Source organism: Muscardinus avellanarius, assembly GCF_963383645.1.
Source record: "Muscardinus avellanarius genome assembly, chromosome: 3".
Taxonomy (NCBI): Eukaryota; Metazoa; Chordata; class Mammalia; order Rodentia; family Gliridae; genus Muscardinus; species Muscardinus avellanarius.
The window spans coordinates 40,334,996-40,341,433 of NC_137788.1; positions in this window are offsets into that span (position 1 = coordinate 40,334,996).

Genomic DNA, 6,438 nt, shown 5'->3' on the forward strand with positions numbered 1-6,438 from the left:
TTATCCCCAGCACCACAAAATAAATGAATTAATTAAGAATTAAGCTGTTTTTAATTTGAAAGAAAAAAGAAAGCAACAGGAACGTTAAAGCACATACTAATTTCTTTCCCTTTTTTTGCGGATTTGGGGATGGAACCCAGGGGCATTTGACCTCTGAACCACACCCCTACCCTATTTTTTATTCTTTATTTTTTAAACAGGGTCTCACTAAGTTGCAAGGGCCACACCAAGTACCTGAGGCTGTCTGCGAACCGCGATCCTCCAGTTTCAGCCTCCCGAATGCTGGGATTACAAGTGTGCGCCACCACGCCCAGCTTCTAATTTCTTGAGTAACTAAAGTCTTCCTTTTTGTTTAATAATATCAAATACCAGCAAGATTACAATGAAACACTTTATTATCACTAGGCTTCTATACAGGATATACATTTTTTGTGTGTTGGTCTGGGAATTGAACTCAGGGACATTCTACCTCTAAACTATACCCCCAGCCCTACTTTATTTTTTATTTGAAAACAGTGTCACTAAGTTGCTGAGGCCAGCTTTGAACTTGTGATCTTTCTGGCTCAGCCTCCCAAGTACTGGCATTACAATTATGCACCACCATACTCCGCTCAGAATATACACTTAATATGATGCACTGATTTCATTTTGCTTTATATTCAGGAGAGCTTGGAGGTGACTAAAAAGCTGTATGTCTATAAATATTTAAAAATTTTTTAAATTATTACATAATTTGCATACTGTACTTTATCATGAAAAAGTTAATGCACAATGAATGTGAAAGTTAATTGAAAGGGCTGCTCAGATTTTACTATTAGTCTAGGTGTACTAGCAATTGACATTATAAATAAATAGACAAGACACTGCCTTTAATTCAAAGAGATTAAGAGCACCAATTTGTAAAATTAGAAGGTTTAATGAAATAAAATCTACAAATGCTGAACCAAGGGCCTATTACACACTGAGCTTTGTGCTAGACTTTATGGTGAACTGAAAGGACATTACAGTCATAGATTAAGGAAGGTACAATTTTATAGGCTAGGTAATAACAGGTCATGGTCCAAAGTAAATATAAATTACTCAGATTACAGGCTAGTTTAAAGATACACTGAATATAGAGTATGCTATTCTTTGGTCTCTGTTTATATACATTTTTTGTTTTTGTTTTTGGTGGTACTGGGGGTGGAACCTAGGGGCTTTCTACCTCTGAGCTATACTCCCAGACCTATTTTATATTTTATTTGGAAACAGGGTCTCACTAAATTGCTGAGAGCCTCACTAAGTAGCTGAAGCTGGCTTTGAACCTGTGGGGTTCTCCTGTCTCAGGCTCCTAATCACGGGGATTACAAGCATGCACCACCACACCCGGCTCTTTATATACATTTGTGTGTCATTTCAAGGAACCTAGAATTACTATGACTATTAGCTCCTACAGAGAAAAGATATCATCTCAAGCGCTTTAATTGATTCCACAGAAAATCATTTTCAGTGTGTCATACTTTTTAAAAAAGTGAATGAACTTGTTGCAAAATGTTATAATAAGGAAAACATTATAGAGGGAAGGATTCATCCACAATTCTGCATCCTAACTGCTGTAGGCTGAATGTCTGTGTCCCATTCAAAATTCCTATGTTGAAAGCGGGGCGTGGTGGCGCATGCTTGTAATCCCAGCATTCAGGAGGCTGAGACTGGAGGATCGCGGCTTGCGGACAGCCTCAGCTACTTAGTGAGGCCCTCTGCAACTCAGTGAGACCCGGTTTCAAAATAAAGAATAAAAAATAGGGCAAGGGGTGTAGCTTGGAGGTCAAATGCTCCTGGGTTCCATCCCCAGACCCGCAAAAATAAATAAATAAATAAATAAATAAATAAATAAAATTCCTGTGTTGAAATTCTAACCCACATGTGATGGTAGCAGGTGGGACCTTTGGGAGGTAATTAGATCATGAAGGTAGAGCCCTCATGAATGATTAGTGCCCGTATTAAAGAAACATCCAGAATGATCCCTTGCCCTTTCTACCATATGAAGTCACAAAAACATGGCTGTCTGTCAAACGGGAAGCAGGCCCTCACCAGATACCAAATCTGCCAACGCCTTGACTTTGGACTTCCCAGCCCTTAGAACTACAACAAATAAAGTAGTTCTGGTGTTTAAAAGCTACCCAGAGGAGATTATATATATATATATATATATATATATATATATATATATATATATATATATATGTGTGTGTGTGTGTGTGTGTATACGTATACGTATACATATATATGTATGTATGTATGTATGTATTTTGTGTGTGTGTGGTACTGGGGTTCCTGGAAACTCTTCTACCTTCAGGCTATACTCCCAGACCTATTTTATACTTTTTATTTGGAAACAGGGTCTCTTAAGCCAGCGCGGCTGGCTTCAAACCTGCGTGATCCTCCTGTCTCCGCCTCCCAAGCGCTGGGTTTGTAATCCCAGCATTTGGAGGCTGAGACCGGAGGATTGTGGTTCACGGACAGCCTCAGCTACTTAGTGAGGCCCTTCACAACTCAGTGAGACCCTGTTTCAAAATAAAGAATAAAAAAAATTGGGCAGGGGGTGTAGCTTGGAGGTCGAATGCTTCTGGGTTCCATCCCGACCCGCAAAAAAAAAAAAAAAAAAAAAAAAAAAAAAAAAAAAAAGCTACCCAGACTATGGTACTCTGATATGGTGGTCCAAATGGACTAAGATACTAACACAAAATAATTCATGTGATTAGACTAGGTAAACATTCAGTGTTATAAACCCTGACATGCCTGCTAACAAGCTGTTTGTGAGGATTAAAGAGCTATCCTTATCACTAGGATCAGAGAAGTTGGAATCAGTCATTTCTCTTCTTCTCAGTTCTGTTATTTACTATATTAAGTTTTTCCAAATATCCAACTTTCCTTTTCTCAATTTATACTTCTGAGCTAAGTTGTACTACCACTTTTTTTTTTTTAACCAGAGATTGAACCTGGGGCATTCTACTTTTAAGTTATATTCCCAGCCCTATTTTATTTTTTATTTTGAAAAAGGGTCTAAGTTGCTGAGGGTCTTGCTAAATTGCTGAGGCTGGTTTCAAATATGTATTCCTCTTGTCTCAGCCTCCCAAATACTGGAATTATAGGCATGCATGTACTACTGCTTTTCAACAACTATAGCTTTGCTTTTTAAGGAATAGTGTATTTAAGGGGGATTGCTAATCTGTCATTTTACGCAAAATTCCTTTCAGATATTAATCACATATTGGTAACTTAGTGTATGTGTGTGTGGTAGGGTACTAAGGATTGAACCCAGGGACATTCTACCTTCGAGCTATGCACTTTACTTTTTGTTTTGAAACAGGGTCTCCCTAGGTTGCTATAAGTCTTGCTGAGTTGCTGAGGCTCTCCTCGAACTTGTGATCCCCCTGTCTCAGCCTCCCCAATTCTGGGATTACAGGCATGTACCACCTCATCTGGCTCACTGGTACTGTCTTTTTTTTGGAGGGGGGGTACTAGGGGTGGAACCCAGGGGCTTTTCTACCTCCGGGCTATACTCCCAGACCTATATTATACTTTATTTGGAAACAGGGTCTCACTAAGTTGCTGAGAGCCTCACTAAGTAGCTGAGGCTGGCTTCGAACCTGTTTGATCCTCCTGTCTCAGCCTCCCAAGTATGGGAATTACAAGCGTGCGCCACCACACGGGGCTCAGTTTGCTAGCTGGGTGTGGTGGTGCACACCTGTAATTCACAGTACTTGGGAATGTGAGACAGGAAGATTACAGGTTCAAGGACAGCCTCAGCAAATAATAAGACTCTCATCAACCTAGTGAGACCCTGTTCCAAAATAAAAATAAAAAGGGCTGGGTGTATAGCCTGGAGGTAGAATGTTTGTGGGTTCAATCGTCAGTATTTAAAAAAAAAAAAAAAAAGAGCCAGGTCGTGGTGTCGCATGCTTGTAATCCCTACGCTTGGGGGGCTGAGACAGGAGGATCACACAGGTTTGAAGCCAGCCTCAGCTACTTAGTGAGGCTCTCAGTAATTTAGAGAGACCCTGTTTCCAAATAAAAATATAAAATTCGCTGGGCGTGGTGGCACACGCTTGTAATCCCCGTGCTTGGGAGGCTGAGACAGGAGGATCACACGGGTTCGAAGCCAGCCTAAGCTACCTAGTGAGGCTTTCACCTACTTAGTGAGGATTTCAGCAACTTAGTGAGACCCTGTTTCCAAATAAAATATAAAAAAGATCTGTGAGTATAGCCTGGAGGTAGAAAGCCTCTGGGATCCACACCCAGTACCACACAAAAAAAATACATATATATATATATATACATACACACACACACACACACACACACACACACACACACACACACACATATATATATTTGGTGTGGGAGTATAGTCTGGAAGTATAATCCTGATTTTTCAAACAAGAAAGTTAAAGATATACCAATCTACCTAAACTTTCAAAGTTTAAGGAACAAAGATGTTTTAAGATTAGCTTAAGACCATCTCTCTTTACTGGTTGGCTGGCAGTCCAACATTATAGAACTGACTAAACTCATCTGACAGTCACTCTAAAGAGGGTGCAGTATATTTTCTTTTGCCAAATTTGGCACATCAGATTTTTTGTGTGTCAGAGGCGAATGAACTCAGGGGCATTCTACCTCCAAGCTACACCTCCAGCCCTATTGTTTAGTCTTATTTTTGAAACGGTCTCACTGAGTTGCGAAGAGTCTCGCTAAGTAGCTGGGGCTGTCCCCAAACCAGGGTCTCTGCCTCCTGAATGCTGGGATTACAAGCGTGCGCCACCATACCCAGCTACTTTCAGAATCTTTGATAAAGTCTGACAGCAATAAGCAGGCAAATATGAGTAGTGGGAACCTTTATTTTAAAATCTGGATTAAGCAGCAGCTTCTGCAAAGGGCTAAGCATCACTGCAGGAAGTAGACCATAATTTAACAGATTGGCATGAAGGCCTGAATTCAAAGCCTGCAGCCTATATGCTTAAGAGAGAATGATAATGTAATAACACATTACCATACATTTGGTTTAATTCTGTGCTGTACAAAGAGCAAGCAGATACAGTCCCTTTAAGGAGCCCTGCATTTAGTATAGAGATGCCCAATACAACGCAGTGTAAAAAGGGAACTGGTGGGGGAGATACAAGCACAAGATAGGTGCAACTAATCCAGTTTGAGGAATTCCAAGAAATCTTCCTTGAGGAGGTAAAATATGAGCTAAATCCTGAAAACTGAATAGAACATAGCCAGCCACTTGGAGTGATAATATACAGATGAGCTATCTCTGTTTTTCAATATTTTTGTGGCACTGGGGATTGAACCCAGAGGCATTCTACATCCAAGCTACACTCTCAGCCTGATTTTTATTTTTCATTTATAAACAAGGTCTCACTAAGTTGCTGAGAGCTTCCCTAAATTGCTGAGGCTGGCTTTGCACCTATGATCCTCCTGTCTCAGTCTCCCAAGTACTAGAATTACAAGTGTGTGCCACCATGCCCAGCCAGATGATCTATCTCTAAAGGGGAATAGTTTCATGCACTGAATATATGTGTAAAGGCCTAATGTAGTAGTTGGGAGGATGTGACAGAAGACTCTCAGCAACTTAGCAAAACCCAGTTTAAAAATAAAAAGGGTTGCACTGGGCGTGGTGGCGCACGCTTGTAATGCCCACGCTTGGGAGGAGGAGACAGGAGGATCCTGCAGGTTCAAAGCCGGCCTCTTTGGCTTAAGAGACCCTGTTTCCAAATAAAAATATAAAATAGGTCTGGGAGTATAGCCTGGAGGCAGAAGGGTTTCCAGGAACCCCAGTACCACCCCCCCAAAAAAAAGGTTTGCCAGGCGTGATGGTGCACACTTGTAATCCCAGCATTTGGGAGGCTGGGAGACTGAGACCAGTGGATCTCGGTTTGAGGACAGCCTCAGCTACTTAGACCCTCTACAACTTAGTGAGACCCTATTTCAAAATAAAGAATAAAAAATAGGTAGGGAGTATAGCTCGGAGGATGAATGCCCCTGAGTTCCATCCTCAGACCCGCAAAAATATGAAAAAAAGAGCTACTCTTGAAACACAGTCCTAACCACATGTGTTTACTTATCATTAAGTACATTAGGTCTTTTTTGGGGAGAGAAGGGATGCTGGGGATTGAACCCAAAGGCATTCTACCTCTGAGCAATACAGTAAAAAATGCAAACATTGAACCCATTCACATGAATTTGATTTGTCTTTTACTACCTTTATTTTTGGTACTAGGCATAGAACTTAGGAGTGTTCTATCTCAGAATTATACCTCCAACCCTATTTTATTTTTTAAATTTTTATTACTTATTGCTAATTTTTTTTTTTTTTTTTTGGCGGTACTGGGGATGGAACCAAGGGACATTTTACCTCCCGGCTACATACCCTGCCCTATTTCTTATTCTTTATTT